This window comes from Narcine bancroftii, chromosome 5, assembly GCF_036971445.1.
Source record: "Narcine bancroftii isolate sNarBan1 chromosome 5, sNarBan1.hap1, whole genome shotgun sequence".
NCBI lineage: Eukaryota > Metazoa > Chordata > Chondrichthyes > Torpediniformes > Narcinidae > Narcine > Narcine bancroftii.
Window position 1 is genome coordinate 95,192,432 of NC_091473.1, and position 27,953 is coordinate 95,220,384.

Sequence of the window (27,953 nt, forward strand, 5' to 3'; positions counted from 1 at the left end):
TGTGAGAGTAACAACCTTAGTCTTAACATGAATAAGATGAAGGAGATGATCATGGAATTTAGGAAGACCAGGAATGACCACCTCCACTACACATCAACAACTCTGTTGTAGAAAGAGTGGAGGGCACCAAGTTCCTTGGAGTTCACTTAACTGGTGATCTATCATGGACACTCAACATCTCCTCATTTGTCAGAAAGGTGCAACAGTGACTGCACTTCCTGAGAAGACTGAAGTGGGCAAGGCTGCTGGCCACCATTATGTCAACCTTCTATAGGAACTCAACTGAGAGTGTCCTAACTGGCTGCATAATAGTGTGGTCCAGTTGCTGCAGAGAAATGGATCAGAGGTCAATCCACAGGACCATAAGTGTGGCAGAGAGGATCACTGTGGTCTCTCTTTCCCCCCCCCCTCCCCTCCCCCCCCCACTAATCGATCTGATCAACTTGGATCGTTGTCTGAAGAGGGTATCACCACCAGGCTAAGGAACTGCTTCTTTCCACTGGCAGTAAGAATGCTTAATGACCAAAGAAACTGCTCACAGCAACCACTGAGATTCTCATAAGTAAAAACAATATTTATTTATTTATTTGCACAGATAAAATACTTGTCCTGCATATGTGTTTGCCTGTATGATTTTCACCAAGGACCAGAGAACGCTGTTTTGTTGGGTTGACAAAACCCTTGATTTCCTTCCATGATGTCAAGAAAAGTTAATCTCATACAAATACCAGGAATGTAATGTTTTGGTTCATGGCTGGATCAAAATGTTCACAGATGGATCAAGATGTTGCCCTGCTAAAATGTAACATGAAGAAGATGTTAGACAGCAAGATTCACTTGATAATACTGAAAGCAACATTTTCTATTACTTAGATAATGATTGGTCAGGAATTAAATTGAAATTTGTGATTGTGTTGAAAAATTTGGATAGAGTTGTGTTGTGCAACCCCATACACTTAAAAATGTGTCACCCTGAGAAAACAAAAATAAAGGATTAAGTGAATACTGAAATGTATAAGCACGGTTATAGGGAGAGCTAAGTAATCCCAGAACAACTGAAATTCAATCACTCTAGTTGTAAAAATGATTGATAATTAAACAACCAATAAGGGGTAGTGGCTTCAAGATCATTCTTGTAGCTAGATCCATAATGTGATTACTAAATGTATACCTGAAGAATTTCTAACTATTCTATCAACTTATGCAAGTGGCTGTTGAGTTCACCATTTGCAAATTACACTGCAATAATTTACCTCTTTTCTCCCAGGTTGTCCCCAAATTTGCAATTTAAACTACCAGGAAAAAAAAACAGCAGGTACCTGGAAGTATCAGTGTTACACACTCCCCTTCAAGTCCACACCATCCTGACTTATAAATGTATCAGATTTCCTTCTGTGTTGCTGATCTCAAATCTGGAAACTCTTATGGGAATACCTTTATCAGAAGACTGCAGTGTGTCAAGAACATGTCAAGGGCAGTTAGCAATAGGCTTTATGTATTGGCATTGCAAGTGATGCCTGTATCCTGAAAAACAATTGGGAAAGGAATTTTTCTCAATTTTCAGTGCCTGTAGACCAGTAATATTATTCAGCTAGCATCTGATGCCAGTCATCATTATTTCTCATGGCATTTGTGATAAATTGTAGGTGGATAAATTGAGGAATTACAGGCTGACTACAGGATTAGACTGTGCTCCATGTGTCAATTCTTCTGCCTTTCTTATACCTTGGGGCTGAATTTGACAGTTTATTTACATATGGTAAATGACATTCATCTGAAGTTCATGCAAGTGCATCTCTGATATGGAAGTAGAATAATTTCAAATAACAACTGCTATATATACTCTTGTAATTGTCAATCCTGTGTAATAATCAAACCCCTCTCCCCTTATTTTTGGTCCTGACTGCCCACCCATCTTAGAACCCAACTGGATATCCTTGCCCCAGGTGCCCACCCATCAGAGCTCTCAATGCTCCAGCCACTGACTGTCTCATTGGCCCCAGTCACCACCTATCTGAGCTCCTGATGCTGTGAAAGCAGACCTACCACCTGGTCCCAGCCATCTGAGTTCCCAACAACTTGAACGACGTAGGGACTTACCGTGGTCAAAAGTATGACCCCTATAAAAGTCAAACACCACCCCCTCCCACCTAAATTTGAAAGGAAAAATTGGTCCAAAAAACTCAACTATTACACATGTACAGTAAATTTCTTCATATTGTTGCTAATTGTATTGTTTGTTACCACTTTTGATTAAATGTCAATGTTATAGGAATTATAGATTAGTTTTATTGGATGAGGATAATTATCCAGGATAAATTGTCTTTTGCTTGATGGTAAGATGCATAAGATCCACATACATCTCTTTTTAAGTTTAAAAGTACTAAAGTGACTATTGCAATCAGTCTTTTATTGACTTTTTGAATTTTAAGTGGAGTGGTTTGTTTTTATAAATACTAGTAAATCAACAGCACTTTGTTCTGGATTAGATAGTTCCTTTTAGTTTCTTTGTGTAATGCATTATGTAGTACAGTATATTCTGTGAAAAGCTAATTTTTGATTGTGATTACCATCATAAATGTCTCCAGCAGACCCAGTGGACATGGAGTTAGTTGTCTTTTATTGATGTCACCTTGTCAAAAGTGTCATGTCAAGGATAATGCCATTTAGCTTGGAATCCACATAGGCTTTTGGGGTGGATTGGCTTAGTAAAATTCAAGGTTTTAAAACTTGCATTGCATAATTGAATTTCTAGATACCAGGACCCTGATAATTGTTCTGCTTTTCAAAAGTAATGTTATCATTGTGAAATGAATGGTACCCTTTGAACATGAGTTACCTATTGGCCTAGACTTGCCACCTGCTGTGATTGCATGCCAGTTATTAAAATAGTTTTGTAAATTAAATAATGCTTTCAATTAGGACACATTAAACAATCTAAAGAAAAGATAATTAAAGATCTAATCACCAGGTCAGGAATTGTCATTCAAACATTTGGGAATTACAGTCCTCGAGCAGGTCTGACAGAAATAGGATTGGGGAGATGGATTTCCCAGCAGGACATGATTGTGGTTTTGCACAAAATAGAGTTTAGTGACTGATCAATGGGAGGTTAGCAGAAATATTGTCTGTAAGCACATCCTGGACTTGCATTAGGTCCGTGAAAATCTGGGAATTACTTGTAGGCAAGTGGCAGAATGCCAGCAATTCCCAGTGTGCAGCTCAATTAATCTTGCTCTTTACACATGATAAAATCATAAATTGTCTTTCATGGCCATTCCTATTACAGGTTCAAGAATTTGCAAACGTTAGGGCTTTAAAATAGCTTTGCCTATTTCAACAGAAACAAGTCAAGGACAGATGCTGAAGTCTTAAACTTACCATGGTAAAACTTTGATACTTTGCTATCTATTTGGAAATTCTTATAGTTCAATCAGGATCCAGGTGAAATGTTCCCTCTTAACTCATTCAGACTTGAATCTTGTGCTCTCTCTTAACCAGAAAAAATGTTCTAATATTTATTGTATAGCATCTTTTATTTAAAAAATGAGTTAAAGTGCTTTGAGGTATTAATAAGAATAATGTCTAATAGTTTAAACACCTATCAGTTTGGCACCACTAAAGTGCTGAGTGTGCCATATGATGAATTACAGCAAAACTCCATAACAGTAAATCTGTGAGGTTTGTGTTGCTGCTGAGCTCTGCATCCAACTGAGCCTCCCAAGCATCAACTGGATTGCAAGACCTTTGTAGGATTGCAAATACATGCAAAGGCAAAAGTGAATATTTTTCTTTAAATTTTTTCAGTTTTGCCTTTGCATGTATTTGCAATCCTACAATTAAGATTTTTAAATACAATATTGTACATTAATTTTTGTATTTCAGTACTTTAAGTCTTGAAACATCTTGCAGCTGAAAAAGTTGCAAAAGGCTTTGACAATTGTCAAAATGTTCACAAATTTATCAGGGTGGGACTGACAGAGTGAGCTCCTGAAATCTGCTATTTGCACCACTTAACTGGAGTCCATAATCCTTTGAGCTGATAAGGTAAGTCTTCCATAACTGATTCTGTTAAATGCAGTACAAATGCATCATGAGTGGCAGGCAGCAGGTTTGCATAAGTAAATTTGGCTATCACTTGCAGTGAAATGTACTACCATTTCTCATTTGGTCGACTCAGTGCTTAGCAATCTATTTGAAAATTAAACCTTTCCATCAAAATAATTTTGCATTTTCACAAGGTTCTCTAATTTCTTAATCAATACATGCTGGCGCTTCGTTATTGCTGTCAAATCAAGTTTATTGTTATCTGATTACATAAGTACAACCCAATGAAACAGTGTTCTCTGGTTCGGTGCAAAACACGCAGGCACACAACCAGACATAACAGACAAACCAATAGATATGCAGGGCAAGTATTTATATATACAAATAAATATTGTTTCATGAATATGAGAGTTTCTGATGGTTAGTGTGAGCAGTTCCTTTGGCCGTTCAGCATTCTGACTGCCCATGGGAAAAAACTGTTCCTCAGCCTGGTGGTCCTGGCTTTGAGACTCCTATATCTCTTTCCTGCTGGAGCAGCTGAAAGATGCTGTGTTTGGGGTGGAAGGGGTCCGCAATGATTTTGTGAGCCATCTTCAAACAATGATACCAGTAGGTCATATTGATGAGGGTGAGAGGAAGATTCCAGTGATCCTCTCTGCTGCTCCTACTGTCCAGTGAATTTACCTCCGACCCATTTCTCTGCAGCAACCATACCACACTGTTTTGTAGCTGGCCAGAATGCTCCCAGTAGAGCTTCTGTGGTGGGTAACCTTGCCTGCTTCAGTCTTCTCAGGAAGTTCAGTTGTTCCTGACAAGTGAGATGTTGCATGTCCATAATAGGTCACTAGTTCAGTGAACTCCAATGAACTCAGTGCTCTCCACTATAGAGTTTTTGATGTGTCATGGAGAGCAGTCATACCTGGTCCTCCTAAAGTCCAGAATCATCTCCTTTGTCTTGTCCGCATGAAGACTCTGGTTGTTACTCAGGGAGAGCTTGAGATGGTTTAATCAACAGTTTGCAAATAACACAGTGGTAGATGGCCTCTGACAACAATGATGAGTTGGCTTGTACAATGGTGCAAGAGCAACAAACTGAGTCTCAATGTGAACAAGACAAAAGAGAGTATTGTGGACTTCAGGAGGATGAAGGACCACTCCCACTACATATCAACAGCTCTGTCATAGAGAGAGTGGGGACCACCAGTATCTTTTCATTAGTCAGGAAGTCTCAGTAGCACCTACACGTTATTTATTAAATATTTCTATTGAGTTTGACATATAAACTTACATACAAAATTTTAAGAAGAACACAAGTCATCTCAAACATACAAGCACACAAAAAGTTGATGGAATACGTTAGACAGTTCCTTAATCCACATGAGAAACAAGTTATTGAATTAATCTGATGACCATGTTAAAATCCATATTTACCAAATTAATCCAAATAAAAATTGATTAAAAAGAAAAAAAAACAACAAAAAAAACTAAAAACTACATCTAATCTACCCCCTCCCTCTAATCAAGGTAATCTTTGTAAAGGAAAAGGGAAATTGTGGGTCAGAAAGTGTCCTCCAAATAACGGACAGAGAATCTCCAGAACATTTAAAATTCTTAATTCTTCTGATCATGACAGTATTTTAATGAATGGGCCCCACATATTTATAAATTGAATCTTTAATGTTGTATCTATTTTTTTCCAAGCTTAAATAGGACATTACATCATATAACCACTATGTATGGGTAGGTGAAGAATCATCTTTCCATTTCAATAAAATTGCTCATCTGGCTATCAGCGTGGTAAAGGCTAAAACTTTCTCCTGAGTTGAAAAGAGATGTATATCTGGCTCACGTGAAAAAACAAACAAAGCAATTAACAGACATGGTCCTATTTTGATCTTAAAAATTGTTGATAAAGCTTGGAAAATGCCTTTCCAAAATCTCTCTAAATTTGGGCACATCCAAGACATATGGATCAGAGAAGCTTCAAAAAAATTTTACCCTTCTTACATAGTGGATCAATGTCTGCATAAAAATGAGATCATTTAAGTTTGGACATTAGTGTTTGATGTACCACCTTAAATTGTAATAAGCAATGCCTTGCACAAAATGATGAATCATTAATCAAGCTGAAGGCAAAGTACCAATCTTCACCTGAAAATGTTATGTTCAAATCTTGTTCCCAATTGTTCTTAATCCCAGCCATTGGGAATGATCTTAAATCCAATAAATCATTATAAATATTAGATACTAATCCACCATGGAAAGAAAAGGGTTTAAAAAATGCATCAAAAATATTAGTATTTGCGATTTGAGGAAAATTAAAATGTCTAACTTGTAACTATATAAACAATGTCTTAAAAATATTAAGTTTGGTTGATAATTGTTCAAAAAAGGCATAATTATTGCAAACAAAAAGATCATTATGTAGTGTACACACTCTGCGAGCAAGAAGAAAGAGATGCACACCAAAGCCTTGGAAAACAAGACAGTTTTATTGCTCTGGCCGTCACACTTGTAAGGGGTCTCAGCACTGACACCAGTGCCCCACATAATTGGAATGGTGGCCTTGGGTTGGCCAGCATTCCCCATCCTCCCGCCATGTGGAGGTCACCTGGGTCGACAGCTAGTGTCACCTCCAAGTCTGCACAGTTGTATTCTGTTTTATGGGCCTGTCTTTGTCTCTGTGTGTGGGCCACTAAACAACCCTGCCCCCCAGAACTAGCAACTGACTATTGCTGTAGCTTTAGGTGGCCTGCCCCTGCGTCACATGGGCAGAGTGGAGACTGGCTCATTAAAGTCCAGATATGCCAGTCTCTGTGTTCGACAGTAAAAGTCTCCTTATTGTGGATGTCGAGGATGAAGGTGGAACCATTGTCTCTAATGACCTTGTAGGGCCCCTTGTTGGGGCGTTGTAATGGTGGGCTGTGTGTGCCCCTCCTCACAAACACATACTGGCAAGTCTTTAGGTTGTTTGTGACATTCGTTCGTTCGTGGCCGTGCGGAGGTATTTGCCATGGGACCAAGGACCCCAGTTTTCGCTGTAGGTTCTCAAGGGTTGCTGAGGGGTCTTCCGGGCATTTATCGGGGGCCAGGAACTTTCTGGAGATGATAAAAGCCACGCCATAGACCATCTCCACTGCCGAGACTTTGAAATCCTCCTTTGGTGTGGTATGAATTTCCAACAGGACCCAAGGAAGTTTGTCCACCAATTTGGGACCCTTGATCTGGGCCACCAAGACTGCCTTGAGATGCTTGTGGAAGCGCTCCACCAACCCATTGGCCTGTGGGTAATATGCCATGGTATAGTGGAACTGCATCCCCACAAAGTTAGCCAGCAGTGCCCAGAGGTGAATTGTGTTCCCCTGTCCAAGGTGAGTTGCTCTGGGACCCCGAATCAGGTTACCCATGGTGCAGGTTTCTGTAGTGGTATCAGCCAGCAGGACTGCCTCCGGCCACTTTATGGAGTGGACCACCATGGTCAAGAGGTACCTCACCCCACGGGAAACAAGTAACAGCCCCACTAAGTCAATGTGCGCATGGGTGAACCTCTGCATGCTGACTCAAATGTTTGTGTGGGCTCTCATGTAAACATGGACTTTGGAGGACTGACAGTTTGTGGAGGTCTTGGCCCACTGGCTGACCTGTGTATGAAGGTCATGCCAGACAAACTTGTTGGTCACCATTTTGACTGTGGCATGGATGCCGTGGTTGTGGATGGCCTTGAAAACTTGCCACATCCATGTAGCCGGGAAGATGGGGTGGGGGCTGCCAGGAGAAATGTCGCACAGCAGTGTCAGGTTACCTGGGCTGACCGGAACATCCTCCACCCTGAGACCGGAGACAGCTGTCCTGTAAGTGTGGATCTCAGGGTCCTGCTGCTGCGCTTTGGTGAGGTCACGTAATTGACCCCTTGGGGCAGGGCATATATCGATTAGATTGCAGGGTGGGACACCACATTGTTTTTTCCCTCAATGTGCTGAATGTCTGTGGTGAACTCGGACATGTAGCTCTGTTGTCGGGTCAACCACAGGTCCAACACCTTATGAAAGGCAAAAGTCAGTGGTTTGAGGTCAGTGAACACCCTGAATTGCCAGCCTTCCAAAAAGTAACAGAAATGTCTTAGTGCTAACAGCTCCTGGTCGAACACGCTGTAGTTGTTTTTTGGGGGGTGGGTGGAGGTTGGAGGTGCCTGCTGAAAAAGGCCATGGGTTACCACTGGCCCTCAATGAGTTGTTCTAGCATGCCCCCTCCTGCTATGCTGGAGGTGTTGACATTTAGAGGAGTATGTGCATCCAGCCTGGGGTGGACCAGGAGTGTGGCATTGGCCAGTACATCTTTGGCATTCTGCACTCTTCATCCTAAGCAATGTCTTTTGCCTTGCCAGTCATCAGCGCAAAGAGTGGGTGCATGATGTGTGCTAATGCCAGTATGAACCTGTGGTGAAAGTTTATCATACTGGTGAATTCCTGCAGCCCCTTTACTGAAGTACCAGACTGCATCAACCTTCTCAGGAATGGGTGTGGCCCATGCCTGTTAATCCTGTGCCCCAGGAAATCAATGGTGTCCAGACCAAACTGGCATTTAGCTGAGTTGATGGTCAACCCAAACTCATTCAGCCAGGTGCACAGTTATCTCAGATGGGTGGTGTGGTCAGTGATAATGATTTTGTCCAAATAGATGAATGCAAATGGGAGGTCCCGTCCCACTGTGTCCATCAGCTGCTGAAAAGTTTGTGCCGCATTCTTTAGACTATAGTGCATGTGGAAAAATTCAAACAAACCAAAGGGGTTTACAATTGCAGTCTTTGGAAAGTCATGGGGAAGAACTGGGATTTGATGGTGCCCCCAGATGAGGCCCACCTTGGAGAAAACCCGTGCCCCGTGCAGGTTGGCGACAAAGTCTTGGATGTGGGGCACAGGATTTGTCGGGCATGGTGGCCTCGTTGAGGTGCCGGTAGTTACCAACCCCCTCCTGATTTGGGCACCATGTGGTAGGGAGAGACCTAGGGACTGTTGGAGCACTGCACAATCCCCAGCTCCTCCATTAAAAAAAAATTTTAAATTCCTTCGCCAGGCTGAGCTTTTCGGGAGGGAGTCAGCGTGCCCTGGCATGGAGCGGGGTGGCCCTCATTCAGTATGTGGTGCCTTATACAGTGCTTTGGCTTGGCTGCAGAGAAGTGTTCTGCCACTATCAAGGGGTACTCTGCCAGGTTGCGGGCAAATTCATTGTCCTAGAGTCCAGGTGGGTGAGGGGCTGGTAGCTTGGCTTCCCCCAGAGGCAGAGTTTGAAAGGTTTTAGCACACGCCAAGCGCTTTCCCTTGAGGTTGACCAGCAACCACTGGGCATGAAGGAAGTCAGCCCCCAGGAGTGGTTGCGCCACTGCCGTGAGGGTGAAAGTCCATGTAAAGTGGCTGTTGTCGAAACGAAGGGGGATGGTAGGGTCCTGAAAGTTCGAATGCAGGAGCTGTTACTTGCCCGCGATGCTGGGCTTAGCTTGCAGTTGCAGGTGTTGAGGCCTGCGCCGGGGGGGGGGGGGGGCGTGGGGGGAAGGACACTTATCTCGGCACCCGTGTTGAGCAGGAAATGCCTGCCCAGCAGTGAGTCCCAGACATGGAGGATGCTATCATGTGGGCCAACTGCCACTGTCATCAATGACCATTGGCCAGGGTGTTTCCCGAGAACCCGCAGGGTGGGTGGCATCAACGGGCCTCCGCTCCCCATCACTGATGGTAGTAGCACAGCTGACCTGGGGTGTTCACTTGCATCTCCGCTGGCCTTGAACTCGTCAGGGGTTGTTCATGGGGCTTGCTGATGTGGTCTAGAATGGCGCTAGTGTCCTTCGCTCACCAGAGCATGTCCGCCAGGGCAGTGACCCTCCGAAGGTTGCTGAAGTCCTCATCTGTACATCTTCAGGCAGCTGCTCCAGAAAGATCTGCTCAAATAGCAGGCAAGGCTTGTGGCCCTCATTTAAAGTGAGCATCTCATTCATTAGGGCAGATGGGGACCTGTCCCCCAATCTGTCCATATATAGCAATTGAGCCAGGCCCTCACACTGGGAAAGCCCGAAAGTGCTGGTTAGTAGCTCTTTGAGGGCTGTATATTTGCCTTGCTCCAGAGGCTGCATTAGGAAATCTATGACCCTTGCTGCTGGGTCTTGATTGGGGGTGCTCACAATTTAGAAATAGCAGGTGTTGTCAGCAGTGATGGGGCGAAGCTGGAAATGAGCCTCAGTCTGCTCAAGCCACACGTGTGGCTGTGACACCAAGAATGTTGGAAGCCTGAGAGAGACAGTATGGATGGTCGCTGGCTTCACTTGATTCTTCATCTTTGGGTCTAACTGCCAGTTGGACCTGTGCAATGAAGGATAAATATTTGGGAGAATTTGGTAAAATTAGAATAGATTACATACAAACACAATTTAAAACAAATCTTATTTGAAAGACTGAAGAATTAATATTCAGTAACATTTCAGGATCTATGGAGACTTGTGTACATTTCACAAGTAGGTGCTAATTGAAATGATGTCATGAAATAAATAGACCATTGTTTGGATTGGAGACAGGCTGGATGCTTGGATAACTGCAAGGCTTCTGACCTTTCTGCAAAGTGCTCACAGAAAGGTCACTCCTGGGTTTTGTTTACCTAAGACAATAGCTTGACCAAGAGAGGAGAACTCCTGTGGTTTGCTGAAGAAGGTGGGATTTTTTTTGCAAGTGAGAGTCACATGGGCTTTCTGGCAGTTGGTTGTTGGAGAGAGCGAGAGAGAGAGAGAGAGAGAGAGAGAGAGAGAGATAGAAAAGTACAACAAGCTCTCTCAGCTAGTGTGTGTGACACTGAAAGCAGCTGAACAGTGCAAGCCAGGAAGCTGGTTGAAACTGAAGAAAAGCTTCAGAGCAGCGGATGGCTGCAAGTGCTATCTGTCTGACATTTCTCTTGGGATAAGTGGAACAGAAAAGAACTCTGTGTTAGCCTGAAAGAAAGAGGTTACCATCTGTAAAACCCTGATGGGGCAAGTTTCATCAGTGAGACATTGAGGTAACTAATGGTGGTACCTCAGTTGTGGAAATCCTGTAACAACAAATCTCTCTCTGCAAACCCTACAAGAACCTTCCTGAGTGGTAAGCATTTACCTTTCGAGCACCAAATCCTGGTGTACTTTATGTATGTTAAATTATGTGCACAGTATAAGAATTGCCTGCATCCAGAGAACTTGGAAGAAGGAGAAGTGAGATTGAACTGTGAACCAAAGAACTTTTCTTAAATTTACACACACATCATACACATGCCCTTAGAATTAGAAGGGGGTTAATTTGGGTTAGTTAAGTATAGAGATGTTAAAGTTTGATTCTTTTCTCATGTTTAAAGTTGATTAAAAACAACTTTTGTTTTAAAAACTACTTGTTTGGGGGTCCTGTTGGGGTCACTAATGTAGCATATGCGCTATGCAGGCAAGAAGAACGACACACACCAAAGTCTTGGAAAACGAGAGTGATTTATTGCTCTGGCTGTTGCGCTTATATGGTCCCCTGGTGCTGTCGGCAGGGCCCTGCATCATCAGCCGAGGCCCACGTTCCTGCCAGAGTTCCCCATTTTCCCACTGTGCTGAGGTCACCTGGGACAATGGCTGGTGTCACACCCAGGTCTGTAAGTTCACTGCATTCGTCTGCCATTTTGCAGGCTGGTCAAAGTCTCTGTGCACGGGCTGCTACAATTATAATTTTGGATACCTAAGGTATACCATTCCTTGAAACCCATGTTCAGCAGAGATAGCTGAAAAAGATGATTATCTATAATGGGACTAGCCATAGAAAAACTATTAAACCCAAAGAATTTTCTAAATTGAACCCATATTTTCAACCTATTTCACATTAACAGATTATGTGTCAATTTAGAAAAGGAAAATGTAAAAAATGATCCTAAAGTTGCCAACATAGAAGTTTTTTTGGGAAAAATTTTGTTCCATTTCTACCCAAGAGGGGCAATTCACTAGCTTATCCAAATGTAATAATAAAAGCAAAATATGTATTTTAATCACCCAGTAATTGAATCTAAAATATGGAAGTAATAATACACCATTCCTTTTATCCTTTAGAAGATTGGGCTTTATTTATACATGGTTGTTTTCCCTGCCATGTGCAAGTAGAAATAACCAAATCTAATGAGCTAAAAAAGGATTTAGAAATAAATTGGTAAAGCTTGAAATGATACAAAAATTTAGCCAAAATGTTCATTTTAATCGAATTAATACAACCTAGCTAAGATTCCAGTAATATAATCAAAAAGCAAAGGACTTAATGGGCAACCTTGCTGCCTAAACATTTTTGATTGTTGTAAATTAGAATGAAATGAAGCCTTAGGGCATGAATATATAATTTAACCCATTTATTGAAGTCTGGACCAAAATAGATACTCCCATTCTACCCAATCTAAAGTTTTCTCAGCATCTAATGAAAGAACACATTCTGTCACTGGAACAGAGGGTAAATATAAAATATTCAAACAGTCAATACAAGTTATAATAAGAATAGCGAATTTTAATAAAACCAGTTTGGTCAGAGCCAATAATCATTGGTGGAATATTTTCTAATTAATGTGCTAAAACCTTATATAGATTCTTCTTATCAACATTATCTAATGAGATAAGTCTATAAGATGCATATTCTGTTGACTCTTGCCCTTTTTTTAAAAAGAATAAGGGAAATACAAGCCTCACTAAATGATAAGGGAAGTTTCTCATCTTTAAATAAGTCAGTCAACATCAAGCTTAAGTGGGGTACAAGCCATTTGGAGAAAGTTTTTTAAAAATCAACTGAAAATTATCTGTACTTGGAGATTTGCCAGACTGTAGTGAGGAAATGGCCACAGGCATATCCTCCTGTGAAATAGTTTTCTCCATGTCTGTCTTGAGAAAGCACAGGTAAATTCAACTGATCCAAGAATTCTGACATTGAAGCATGAACATTATTAAATTCAGAGGTATAAAGGTTAGAGTAAAATTCTCTAAAAGCCTCATTTATTTTGAAATAATCTGTTGTCATTTTACCATCTCTCATCCTAATCTTGTTTTTTTTAAGCAGAAATTCCCTTTAATTGTCCAGCTAGTAACTTGCTAGATTTTTCCCCATGAACATTAAAAAAGACTTCTGCTTCTTAACAATTGCTGTTCAATTGGATGAGTAGAGAAAAGATCAAATTTAGTTTTAAGTTCTACTCTTAAATAATTCTTTATTTTTGTTTTGAGCATATTGTAAATCAATTTGCTTGATCCGATTGATTAATTCTAACCTTTCGTTATTAGTCTTCTTAATATTAGCAGAAATAATTTGTCCTCTTAAATACGCATTCATTGTGTCCTAAACAATTAAGTTGGACATCAATGGTGAATAGTGGAAAAGAACTGTATTTGTTTCTCCATAAAATTAAAAATTCTTTATTTTCAAGGAGAGTAGTATCAAATTTTCATTGTCTTTTTGAAAACAGAATGTCATAAAAATTCAGATAAGATGACTGGGGCATGATCAGATATAACTATTCTTTGATACTTGCATAATTTGGTCAAGGAGATTAATTGGTTGTCAATCCTAGTATAAGAACAATCCACATGAGATTTTAAAAAAAAGATTATTCTCTGCTGGCAGGATTTAAAAAGCACCAAACATCTGTAATACAAAAATTTGATAGAAAGAATGCCTTACAGCTACAGATTTAGAAAGGGCTGCTAATCTAGAAGAAGTAGTCTAAAACCATATCCAAACAACAGTTAAAATTTGCATACAAAAGTCGATAAATATTGATTTAAATTGGGTAAAACTGAAAAGAATTAAAAAAAAATGCTGGTTCATCCATATTTGTGCATAGACATTAGCCAATACTACCAATCTATTATATAATTTCCCTGTAAGAATAATAAAATGCCCTTGTTTGTCTAAAATACTGTGATGAAGAACAAATAGGATATTTTGAATTAACAGAGACTCATCTAACTTTAGCATCAGGAGTGAAAAAATTGTCCCTTACATCTAAACATTAAGCTATCCTTTTTTAAAAATTTTTATTAGTATCTCATACATTTCAAATTAACTTACAATATCATTACATAATAAATACTAAATAATTTTCAATTTTCACCCCCCACCTCCCAACATCCCTAACCCCTGCAGATAGAAGAAAAAGATAGAAAAAACCCACATTCATCATAATTATAACCACATTAATAATACCTTAATACATTTCTTGATGAAAGTACCATATTTTCGGGGGTGGGGATTGGATTAGAAGGTCTGGATTAGCCTATATTCACAAATTTGACAAAATTTAACTTAATCATCTCTCATATTGTAAGTAATTTTTTCCAATGGGTGACAATATTTTATTCTTCTATTTTTACATTACTTTCCACTTTCCATTATTTGCTATTGCTGTTGCTAGACTCAAAAATGTTTTTATATTTATCTAATTGCAATTGAATGTCTTTATCATATATATTACCCAACAAAAAAAATTATTGGATCTAATTTAACCTTCACTTTTAATATCTTCTCTAACATAACACAATTATTTCCAGAAATCTTTATCCTTTTTGTACAACCATTCTGAATGCAAGAAATTACCAACCTCTTTTTTACATCTAAAACAATGAATAGAAAAATTTAGATTAAATTTGATGTAAAATTATATTGAACCATTTTATATCTAGCATTGATTGTATTAGTTACACTCTCTACAGTTTCATCCATATTTCTTCTTGAATTTGTATATTTAAATCCTGTTCCCATTTCAATTTAGTTTTATGCAAATCATTATTTTCCTTTATTTCTTGTAATTTTATACATAGTAGTTATAATCTTTGAATAAAGGTATAAGTTATAACATACTCAAATTGACTATGCTCTTGAAGTCTCAAGTCCAATCCTATTTTATTCTTCAAATATGATCATAATTGATAATATACAAATATTATATTTTGTAATATCCCATATTTCTCCTTAATTGATCAAATGTCATAAAAATTGAACCTCTAAAATAATCTCGTATTTTTTGTATACCTTTTTCATACCAATTGTCAAATAAAGAATTATTCATTGTAAACGGAAGAAGTTGATTTTGTGTTAAAGTCATTTGAGCCAACTGATAATTCCTATACCACTTTTCACATGTATCCCATTCCATATTCGAAACAAATGTTTTAAAATTGGTATTTCTTTTCTACTTTTAAAAATTGAATAGTTCCATTTATACAATATTTGGTCTGGATTTTCTTCACCTATATTATTCATCCCAATATCTACCTGACATTTTGTCTTCCCTTTGATACCAAGATGACAAAAATCTCAATTGAGCTGCCTTATATTAACTTTAAAAATTTGATAATCTCAAACCTCCTTGATCATTTTTCCATGTCAACTTTTCCATACTTCTCCTTGCCAATTTTCCTCTCCAAGAAAACTCCCTAATATTCTTATTTAATCATCTAAAAAACATTTCAGGTACCTGAATTGATAATGTTTGAAATAAGTATTGAATTCTAGGAAAAATATTCATTTTAACACAATTCACCCACCCTATTTACTTTATTGGTAATTCCTTCCATCTTTTAAAATCTTCCTCAAATCTTTTTAAAAGTGGAAAATTTATACAAATTATTGAATTGCTTACTATTATCCACAAATATTTAACCCCCTCATTTTGCCATTTAAATTTTACTAACTGTTTACATTGTGTATAATCTGCATTAACCAATGGCATCATTTCACTTTTATCCACATTAACCTTATATCCTGAAACGAATCCATATTCTGTTAATCTTTCATTTAATCTATTCAGTGAAGTTTCAGGTTCAGTCAAGTATACTATAACATCATCTGCAAAAAGACTAATTTTATGAACTTTGTCTCCTATCTCAAAACCTATAATTTCTTCATCCCCTTGAATCACTTCAGCTAACGGTTCTATTGCAAAAAGAAATAGGGATAGTGAAAATGGGCAACCCTGCCTAATTTAATCAAACCCGACATTTGACCATTTACTATTACTTTCACCTTTGGTGCATTATACAGTGCTTTTATTCCATTTATAAATGTCTCTGGAAATCCAAACATGTATAACACCTTAAATAAAAAGTCCCATTCTAATCAATCAAATGCTTCTTCTAGCTTTCCTTTTTTGAGTGACATTTATCAAACTTAAAAATCTCACTATTTTATCTGCTGTGTTTCTTTTTGTAATAAACTCCACCTGGTCCATATTAATCAATTTTGGAAGCATCTTAACCAAATGATTAGCCCACAATTTGGATACAATTTTATAATCTACTGTGACAGAGTATGTAGATACGTTTTTGGGAGATAAATTGGGAAAGGTTTGTTGGAGAAGGTCACATAAAAACACTTTAAAACTGATCTTATTTAAAATACTGGAGCTCTGCCCATGCTAGATATGTTGGGGCCAAAAGTCTTTGCAAGAGCTTTGGAGAGTTCCCAAGAGACTTCACTAATGGATTATTGTTTACACAAAGGAAACCGATGAACAATCTTGTTGGAGCCATCTTCTATCTTGAAGAGAACTTGCTGTTCTAAGAGGGTCATGGGGTTTTTCAGACAGAGAGTCAAACAGGTTTTCTCTCACAGAAAGAGAGAGAGCCATCAACAGCAGCTGAGACTGGAACAGGATAAGCTAGCAAGCATGTGGAAAGCCCCATTTGGAAGACAGCCTGGTGAAAACCCTTGTGGTTCATGCAAGAGGAGAGAACTGGCTGTCTAATGTTTCACTTGGAATAAAAGAAACAAAAAGGAACTCTGTGGTGACCTGAAAGAAAGAGGTCATCATCTGGAGAACCCTGAAGGGGAAAGTTTCATCAGCAAGACACTGGAATGGGTGATTAAAAAGGAATCAGTTGTGGAGATCCTGGAACAACAAATCTCCCTCTAAACCAACAAGAACCTTCATGAGCAGTAACCATTTTACTTTGAAGCACCAAAGCCTGTTGAATTTTATAAATGTTAAATTCTGTGCACAATATAAGAATTGCCTGATACCAGTGAACTTGGAGGAATGAGAAGTGAGATTGGACTGTGAACCAAAGAAATTTTCTGAACTTATACACACACATTACATACATATGCGCTTAGAATTAGAAGGGGTTAAGTTAGGTTAGTTAAGTCAATAGTGTTATTTTGTTTTCAGGTTTAAAGATAATTAAAAGCAACTTTTGTTTAAGTAACCATTTGTCTTGGTGAATATCTATTGCTGCTGGGTTTATGGGTTCTCAGGGCTCATAACACTACATTTTACAAAGACATTTGTCTATATGAAGTTTTTTGTAATGGATCTTTCCCCTTTTTTGGTATCATCAATGCCATCTTAAAGGATTCTGGTGCATTATTTACTTCTCTTATTTGATCTAACATTTCTAAGAAATGGCAGCAACCGTTCCTTAAATTCTTTACAAAATTCTACTGGAAAACCATCTTCTCCTGGCACTTTATTATTTTGCATTATTTTCAGAACCTCACATCTTACTTCTGCAAAGCAATTAAATAATTCCTCTCCTCTTCATACAAACTTGGTAATTGAATTTGTTGCAAATATTGATCTATTTTAATTTCATCTTGTTTTACCTCAAACTTCTATAACTTCTCATAAAACTCTAAAATTTTCATTTTTCCCTTCAACTTAAAAACCATCTGACCATTCTAGTCTTTCATTGCTACTGTAGTCCTAGATACCTGTTCTTTCTTTAACTGCCATGCAAACACCTTATGAGCTCTTTCTCCCAGTTCATAATACCTTTGTTTAGTTCACAAAATGTCTCTTTCAACTCTATATGTTTGTATCATGAAGCTTGATCTTTTTTGTTTCCATTAATTTCTTCCTTTCCTCATCTGAACTAATTTTTATTGTTTTCTTTAAATCAGTTATTTCCTTTTCTAATTGATGTACTTCCTCTAAATAGTCCTTTTTAAAATTTTACCATATAGCTAATTATTTGTCCTCTTAAGTATCCCATATAACAAATTTATTTTTTTACCGAATCTTCATTATTTTCCTTAAAGAACTTTGTGTTTTCTTCTTACAAAATCACAAAAATCTTTCCTTTTCCACAATACCTTATTTAATCTCCACCTTTATCTTTTTCTTCCTCAGATACTATTGACAATAATAAAGGGGCATGGTCCTAGATAATGCGAGCCAAATATTCCACCTGTTGCACTCTAGATTGAACTTGAGCTGCAATAAAAACATATCAGTTTGTGAATATGTCTCATGTCAGAAAGAATAAAATGAATAATCTCCATCATTCATATGCATTTTCCTCCAAATATCTATCAATCCCATATCTACCATTAATTCTTTTACTTCTTTATACACTTTGCTGTCTCCTACATATTTTCCCGATTTATCCATTTTTGAATTTAATGTCAAATTAAAATCTCCTCCCATCAAATTTTACAATTGGCATTTGACAGTTTCATAAAAACATCTTGCATAAATTTACTATTTTCTACATTAGGAACATATAAATTCAACAAGGTCCAATTTCCTGAGTATATTTGAACTTCTACCATAAAATACCTTCCTGCCATGTCCTTTTCTACACTTAAAATTTTTACTGGTAGATTTTTATTTATCAATACTGCAACTCCTCGAGCCTTTGAATTAAATGAGGCTGCCACTACTTTACTACCCAATTTTTTTGTAATTTATCTAATTCCTTCTCCACTAAATGTGTTTCTTGTTAAAAAAAAGCTATATCTATATTTTCATAAATACCAATTTTTTTTTACATTTTATGATTTTATCCCATTAATATTAAAACTCTAATCTTCCCAATAATTTTTAATCAAATTACTTATCCAACCTTCATTCTCCAAATCTCTCTTTAACATAACAAAGGTATTATACTTTATTAGATCTATTACACCAATATATGTGTAGAAAATAGAAAAGTTAAGAAACAAGAAATGATAAAAATCCCCAAAAGATTGCTCTCAAGTGGTAGTCTAGCCGATACCCATACACATAATTCAGTACAGCCAGCAAGCATTCCCTTTGCCCCCCCCCCGAATCTTGTACTAACTAGCTTCTACATACATCTTATTCCACTTTTACCGCCAAATCAAATTGTATGCCTCCTTACCCCTGCTTCCCACTTTAGCAGGCAAAGATTCAGCAAAAGCTTTGGCTTCATCAGGATCTGAAGAAAATTTATGCTCATCATCAAGCAAAATTTTCAATACAGCAGGATATCTCAAAACAAATGCATATCCCTTCTTCCACATAACATTAAATTCCTTTCTCTTTTTCAACAGTTCAAAACTTGTATTCAGGTTAAAGAAGATCTTGTATCATTGGAGCTTTTCTTGCCTTCGCTTCCTTTGCTGCTAATTCCAATACTTCCTCTCTCACCTCAGTGAAGGAAATTGACCGATTTTTGACAATCTTGTGGTTTTGGTCTTAAAGCTCTATGAGCTCTTCAATTTCAGTGTCTCCTTTAAATACTTCTATTCCCAGTACTTGCTGTATCCAACTTTGTAAACATTTCTTCATATCTTGACCTTCATCACCTTCTCTCAGCCCCACAATCTTGATGTTATTTCTTCTACTGTAATTTTCCAAGGTGTATCTTTTGACTGAAATGCTCCTTCATTATTTTTGATTCTGCTTGCAAATTTTTCACCTGGTCTTTTAATTCCTTTTATTCTTTCTTCCATAACTTCTAATTTCTTATCCAGTTGCTTTACAGTATTTTGCACCTGACTAGTCACATCTCCAGTTTGTCACTTTATCAGATATGACTTTAAGAGTCTGCTGTAATGATTCTTCCAGAGACCGCTGCAGGATACCCATATAAATTTTGGCCTCCGAAGCAAATAATAGAATTTCTTTACCAACCTTTCTGAATCCTTGTTCTGTGTCTGATTCAACTTCTACCTCTATTAGTTCTTCACTTGATTCTCCCCCAGAGCTGTTAGGTTCACGATATATATATATATATATATATATATATATACACACACACACACACACACACACACACACACACATATATATATATATACACACACACACATATATATATATATATATACACACACACACACACACATATATATATATACACACATACCTTTAAAAAGTGCCTCCTCTTTCTTCTTCTTTGCGCATGCATGACTCCTCGCGCCTGTGCAGTAGATGACCTTCTTCACTTATCAGTGGCCATTTTTGGGGGAGACCTTGGGCAAAAGAGCGCAAGGTCTCCTCAACTCCCTGGTGTTCACTGCAAAAGACCAGCTTCTGAACTGTTCCAAGCTCCTTCTTTGAGGTAGGCCTTATTTCTTTCTCCTTGTCCTTTTATTTTTCTGGCTCCAGCGCTGTAATAACAAGTTTTTCCTTCTTTGGTGGCATCTGTTCTTTTCTCCAAATCTTCAGACTGTTTCTTTCACTGTCTTTTTAAACTTGTCATTTTTAAGCTTTTCTTTTTAAACTTTTTCATGGAGAGTCGGGATTACGTTACTAACTCCACGTCATCACATGACCCCCCACATTAACCTATCCTTATCAGAATTCTTAATGAGTTTCTTGGGAAAAAAATCTGCTTTTAACTGTCTGAGATGTGCCATTACTCTACACAATTTAATTGTTTCATTCAAACATTTGACATTCCATGAAACTGTATTAATCAGAGTCATCTTCCTAAAGAGGTTGAGAAAGACAAAACTATCAGCCACCATCCTAACAATATTCAACAGGAGCATAATCAAGAGTACCCTGGTTGGCTGCATCATAGTGTGGTATGGTAGCTGCAAAGCATCAGATCATACATCACTATGGAAGGTGATTACAACTGCTGAGAAGATTACTGGGATCTCCCTTCCTTTCATAGACAATATCTACAGGGAGAAATGCTTAAAGAGGGCTCAGAGAATCAATGAGGATCCTTCCCATCCAGCCTGCTGTATCTTTGAGACACAACCTTCAAGGAAGAGGTACTGGAGCATAAAAACCATGACTCCCAGGCTGGGAAACAGTTTCTTCCTGCAGGTGATGAGATTGTTGAACAATCCTAGAAACCCATATATTATTTGTATATGTATTTTGGATCACTATGTATATATGCCATTTGTGTGTAGGGTGTACTATGCATCTTGTGGTCCAGGCATGTTGTTATTTTGTTGGATTATACATGAATATGCTCCATCAGATAATAAACTTGAACTTTAAGTTCTCTGGCTGCTGTCTCAATATTCATTGGTTTACCTTATTTGTAGATTCTCTGACAAATTTTGTGACTATAATTTTTCTTAATAGTTATAAGCCCTTTCTGCTCTTTCTAAGTACCTACTTTTTACAATTATTTAAAAGCCAATTGGGAGTAAATTTTGTTCATGCTGGTAAAGAGAAATAGAGGTTTATGGGCAGAATTCCAAAGCATAGATTCTAGAAAGATGAAAGGTGTGTACACTGGAAATGGAGAAGATTATGTTGGGGATGCAAAAAGAGGGCAGATGTGTAAAAATGCCTAATTGTTTGATATCAAAATGCTAATGAGAAAGGAACTGGTGATCACATGAATAGGAATTTTAAATTTAAGTTTTTGGTGGACTGGGAGCAAACAAGAGGTTTGTAAATGTATCTTCGTGTGAATTAGGATACATGGTGACAGAATTTTGGATGAGCTGGAGTGTATGGATTGAGATAATGGGATACAGAACAAACAAGTATTAGAACACTCAAATCTAGAAGAGCAAACAATAGTTCAGCAGCAAATTAGGTTGAGACAGTGACAGAGATGAGGAATATTGTGGACATTGGAACTAGGTATTCTCAGTGATTGAGAGGATACAGGAATGATATTGTGTGTCAGAAGCTGAAGCTTCCAATTGGCTAATTTGGATGCTGGCCAGGGAAGCAGGTGCAATCTATGACCATGTTTGTGATATTAGCAGACATTAATGGCTACAGTATGCCCAATATTTAACTGGAGGAAATTTTTGTTGATTCAATAGCAGATGTCAGACAAGCAACCTGACAATAGTCAGTGAGAAGTGATGATAAGATAAAGCTAGACATCATGGATCACAATGCTTCAACTCAGCCCCTTTCTGCAATTACTTTTCTTTCCTTCCACGAATCTATTTACCCAAACTAGTAGATGTTTTTTTTAACCTGATTACAAATTTTGTCGTATGATTATGACTGGATACTTTACTGCATGTCAGTGTCCATGTACTTGTGTTGATGTTTTTCCTGTCAGATAGCATCCCAGAAAAGAATGGTAGATGGAGACCAAGGATAGATTCTTGAGTGCTTTAGAGGTAATGGCGAAAGCAGGAGAAGTCATTGCCATTGGCTGGGTAGAATCAGTCTGGAATCATAACAGACCACTCTGTTCATCCACATTGCAAAAGGCTGTTTAGTTGGAATAGGGTTAAGAGAACAGAAGACATGCCTTGCAAACAAGACGAGATTGGAGAGGGTATTGTAGCAAATGGTAGAAAAATACGATTTTCAGATTTGGGCAAAAGGAATTAAGATATGTTTGATTTGTGGATTAGGGTGAAGAATCACCAGCAGAGGTTGAGAGCAGAACAGTTTGGTGGGGAAATGGGGGTGGAAATGGATGGAAGCAAAGAGGGAAATGAAAATGGGTGGGAAAAGAGTATAAAGGGATCCATCTAGTCTATCTGAACTAAAGAAAATTAAAAATATCCCCACCACTGTGTATGACTCATCTTTCTCCAGTTGATCTCATTCTTTTTCGTACTCCTCTCTCTCCCTTATTTGCCACTCTATTAATGTCTTGTTTCACCTCTATCTGGCTTGCCAGTCCCTCATGGGACCATAGTCTCGCCTCTCCCACTCTGTCCTCTTTAGCTTCTCCTAGATTTTTCAATCTTGATAAAAGGCTTTGGGATGAAATGTTGACAATTCCTTTTCTCCCTTGATGCAACTTGACCCTTTGAGTTACTTCAGAAGACTGTGTTTGGCTTAAGCAAAATTCATGTTTTTTTTTGGTCAGGACTTTAACTTTTCTTCTCTCCTATTTGGCTGCTTGCATCAGGCCAAATGATAATGAAGCTAAGCATTAAGCTTTTTTCCCCCTCATTTGTTCTACCTGTTGCCTTCCTCATGTTCTCATGGTCTTGACTATTTTTAGACAATTTTTTATTTTGCTTCACCAACATTTTAAATCTCTTGGAACATTTGAAGATCTTTGAGTCAAAGGAGTGTTGAACAGAAGATCCCAGATGATCCATAATACAGGGCCTCACTGAGTGCATACCACTAATGTCCGCTTTAGAGATCCAATACAATGACATTTAGGACAAGTGGCTAAGCAGAATGATAGCTTCACCCACCATAGTTTCCTTTATGAGCCAAAATAAAGTGTTAAGGGAGTATAAATGATCAGTCATTGTTCTGCCATTCAATTATCTTTTACCTCAACTCCAAATTTCCTGCCAAAACCCCATATCATTTGATTCCCCTAATATCTAAAATTCTAACACTCTTTAACTTGACTAATGTGGCCATTATAGAGACTTGGCTGACAAAAGGGCAGAATTGGCTGATGCAGGTGCTAGGATTTAGATATTTAAAAAGGGATGGGAAGGGAGGTAAAAGAGGGGGGTGAATAGCATTCTTAATCAGGGATAGTGTCACAGCTGCAGAAAGGGAGGATATGGAGGGATTGTCTACTGAGCCAGTGTGGATGGAATACAGAAACAGGAAGAGAGAGATCATTCTATTGGGCTATTGGCCCCCAAATAGTCCTCTAAAAACAGGAGCAGATAGAATATTGACCATAACAGCACAGAACAGGCCCTTTGGCCCTTGATGATGTGCTGACTCATATATTCCTTAAAAAAAAGTACTAAAACCACCCTACCCTGTAACTCTATTTTTTTTTTAATCAATGTGCCTAAGAGTCTCTGAAATGCACCTAATGTTTCAGCCTCCACCATCATCCCCAGCAAAGCATTCCAGGCACCCACAACTCTCTGCTTACCCTTGATGTCTCCACTAAACTAAACTTCCCTCGCTTCACATTGTACATATGTCCTCTGGTATTTGCTATTCCTGCCCTGGGAAACAGGTGTTGTCTGACTGCCCCATCTATGCCTTTCATAATCTTGTAGACCTCTATTAAGTCTCCTCTCATCTTTCTACATTCCAAAGAGAAAAGTCCCAGCACTGCTAACCTTGCCTCATAAGACTTGTTTTCCAATTCTGACAACATCCTGGTAAATCTCCTCTGCACCTCTCCATAGCTTCCACATCCTTCCTATCATGAGGTGACCAAAACTGAACTCAATACCCTAAGTGTGGTCTTACCAGAGATTTGAGGAGTTGTAACATGACCTCTCTACTCCTGAATTCAACACCCCTATTAATGAAGCCCAGCATCCCATAGGCCTACTTAACTATCCTATCAACCTGCACAGCAACCAAGAGGGATGTAACCTGGGGTATATCACATCTGGCCCTGGGGACTTATCAATCCTGATGTTTTTAAAAAAATCTAACACTTCCTCTTCTTTAATCTCCCCATTGTCCAGCACACAGGCCTGTTCTATTTCAGTCTCACCCTGATCAAGGTCCTTTTCTCATGTGAATAAGTGAAGCACAATATTCACTTAGGGCCTGCCCAGACTCCTCCACCTCCTTTATTCTTTAGCAGCCTTACTTTCATTCTCATCATCCTTCTGTTCTTCACATACACGTAGAATGCCTTGGGCTTCCCCTTAATCCACCATGCCAAGGCCTTCTCATGCCCCGATCGAGCTCTCTTGTCCTTTCTTAAGCTCCATCCTGGCTACCATATACTTCTCATGAGCCATTCCTGTTTCCTGCTTCCTATATCTAACATATGCTTACTTCTTACTCTTGACTAATTGCTTCACTTGTGTCATCAGCCACGCTTCCCTTTTCCCTCCATTTTTCCCTTGTCCTGAACCCAGTGCAAATAGTTCCTAAATTTCCTCCATATTATGCCTGTGCTTTCACCCTTGAACACGTTTCCAACTTACTCTCACTCGCTCCTGCCTTATCCCTTCATAATTAGCCCTTGCCTGGTTAAGCACTTTCCCATTTTGTCTGTTTTTATCTGTTTCCATAGTTATGCTGAAGCTAAAGGAGTTGTAGTCACTCCCACCAAAATGCTTTCCCATCAAGAGGTCCACCACCTGACCAAGTTCATCACCCAGAACTAGATCCAGTATGGACTCTTCTCTCAACAGCCAGTCCACATACTGTGTCAGAAATCCTTCTTGAACACACCTGACAAATTCAGCCCCATCCATTCCTCTTGCAGTCAGGAGATGCCAGTCAATATTAGGGAAGTTGAACTCACCCATAATCACAACCCTGTATTTCCTGCACCATTCCAAAATCTGCCTATCTGCTCCTTGGTGTCCCAAGACTCTCAGCACAGTGATAGCTCTCTTCCTATTTCTGACTTTCACCCACACTGACTCAGAGGACACTCCCTCCGCACTGTCCTCCCTTTCTATAGCCGAGATACTATTCCTGACCAGTAATGCTACTGCCCCCCACCTGTTTTTCTACCTCTCATCCTATTCTTTTTAAAACACCTAAAGCCCAGCACCTGCATCAGCCAATCCTGTCCTTCTTCCAGTCGTTTCAGTAAAGGCCACAACATCGTAGTTCCTCATACTGATCCTTGCTCTGAGTTCATCCTCTTTATTCCTAATACTCCTAGCATTGAAATAGACACATTCTTTCTTTGGCTTGGCTTCACGGACGAAGATTTATGGAGGGGGTAAAAAGTCCACGTCAGCTGCAGGCTCGTTTGTGGCTGACAAGTCCGATGTGGGACAGGCAGACACGGTTGCAGCGGTTGCAGGGGAAAATTGGTTGGTTGGGGTTGGGTGTTGGGTTTTTCCTCCTTTGCCTTTTGTCAGTGTTCAACCCTTCTAACTGGCTACATTTATGTTTTGTCCCCTGCCTCACAAACTTAGAGCACCTAGCATCATGCTTTTGTCCTTCTACACTAACCTTTGCACTCACATTCTGATTCTCAACCCCCTGACAAACTAGTTTAAATCCTCCCCAACACCTCTGGCAAAACTGCCTACCAGGATATTGGTCCCTCTCCAGTTCAGGTGCAGGTCAGATCTTCCCTAGAAGAGATCCCAATAATCTAGAAATCTGAACCACTGCTCCAAGTCTTCAGCCACGCATTTATCTGCCACACCTTCCTGTTATTACCCTCTCTGGCACGCGACACAGGCAGCAATCCTGTGATTGCCACCCTTGAGGTCCTGCTGTTTAAACTTCTTTCCTAACTCCCTATATTCCCACTTCAGGACCTTATCACTACTCCTATCTCTGTTATTGGTCCCCACAACATCTGACTGTTCATCCTCCCCCTCCAGAATGCTGTGAACTCAATCAGAGACATCCCTGACCCTACCATCTGGGAGCCTCAGTCTCATTCACCAAGCCTCTTATATGCTCTCCTAACAAAGGAGTCCCAAATTACTATAGCCTTTCCTCTTCTCCCCCATTCCCTTTTGAGCCAAGCTGCAGCTGGATGCACCTCTTGCACGTTTAGTCATCAGGAACGATTGTGCTGTCCCAGATTTCTCACATCCTGCAATCAGAACATTCAACTGTCATCTCCATTATTCCTTCCTAATTTAAATTCAAAGATCTTACCTTATTAGAATCAAGCTTATCCTCAGCCTCCAAAGCCTTATAAGCCAATATCTCACTCTTTCCCTGAGCTTCTCTCCACTAGCAACTCCAATTGAGCTACCCCTCTTTTTATTTTCACTATCCTTTATCTTAATTACACCTCCCATTAATCACCTTTTGTTTAACCCAGTGGTTCTCCACCTTTTCTTTCCACTCACATATCACTTTAAGTAATCCCTATTCCATAAGTCCTCTGTGATTATTAAGGGATTGTATGTGAGTGGGAAGGTTGAAAATCACTGCTCTAGATTCAATCGTTACTGAAATATTTTGCTTGAGAAAATTGTCATTGGCCCATTCCCTTTGGAGTTATGAAATCATGTACATAGCATGTCAATGATGTACAATTAAAACAGTAGTTTTCAAACTTTTTCTTTCTGGCTTACAGAGCATCTATGGCTTAGGGATTACTTAAAGTGGTATGTGAGTGGAAAGAAAAAGGTTGAGACCACTGGTTTAACCCCTAACTTCATTTTTTTTCAAAGTCACTCACCTCTAACTGACTAGCCATAATCACAGCTCCTCCTCTCTCAGTAAGAGTCTGATCTTTTCAAATCATGCCTCCAACTGCTTAGGTCACCTGAATTCAATTGCCCAATCAGCTGCTTTCTGCTGAGTCTGAGGTTTTCAAATCTTGCTTCCAACTGCTTGGGTCACCTGACCTCAACTGCCCAATAAGTAGACAGATTTTTAGAATGGTACAAAAATGATGGGGTTGTTGTTATGGGAGTCCTTCAGCTGCCCTAATATTGACAGACACCTCCTTGCTACAAGAAGGATAGATGAGGCAGAATTTGTCAAGTGTGTTCAAGAAGGATTCCTTATACAGTATGTGACTAGTGGAGAGAGCACACTGGATTCATTACTAGGTAAAGAACCTGGTCAAGTGACAGACCTCTTAGTGCAAGAGCATTTTGCTTTCTGAGTTTTAGCATAGCTATAATAAGGATAGGAGTGGGCAAAATGGTAAAGAGTTTAATTGGGACAAGAGCAAATAATGATGGGATGAGGCAAGAATTTGGGAGAGTAAATTACAAATAGATGCTTTCTAGAAGTACAGAAGTAATATGGAGGATATTGAGGGATTATTTGCATAGAGTTCTGTCTCACTGAGGAGAAAAAAGATGGTAGGAAAAGGAACTATGGTTGATGAGACAGCTAATTAGGAGGATGAAAGCAGTTTAGGA

General features: G+C 39.0%; 1 protein-coding gene and 1 long non-coding RNA gene across 10 annotated transcripts in view; one reads left to right on the top strand and one right to left on the bottom strand.

The window, feature by feature from the left end:
* lrrc7 (leucine rich repeat containing 7) overlaps nucleotides 1–27,953 on the top strand; it is a 501,081-nt gene that overhangs the window by 38,094 nt on the left and 435,034 nt on the right. The window lies entirely within an intron of this gene.
* On the bottom strand, nucleotides 554–27,398 carry LOC138762750 (uncharacterized). Of its 4 annotated transcripts, none has more exons than XR_011357115.1 (3): nucleotides 27,260–27,398; nucleotides 18,153–18,273; nucleotides 554–792 (listed from the first exon to the last, which is right to left on the bottom strand). It is a non-coding gene; the product is annotated as an uncharacterized lncRNA (long non-coding RNA). The 4 variants fall into 4 exon arrangements; XR_011357112.1 differs by having other exon boundaries at nucleotides 554–795; XR_011357113.1 differs by lacking the exon at nucleotides 554–792 and adding an exon at nucleotides 6,521–10,397.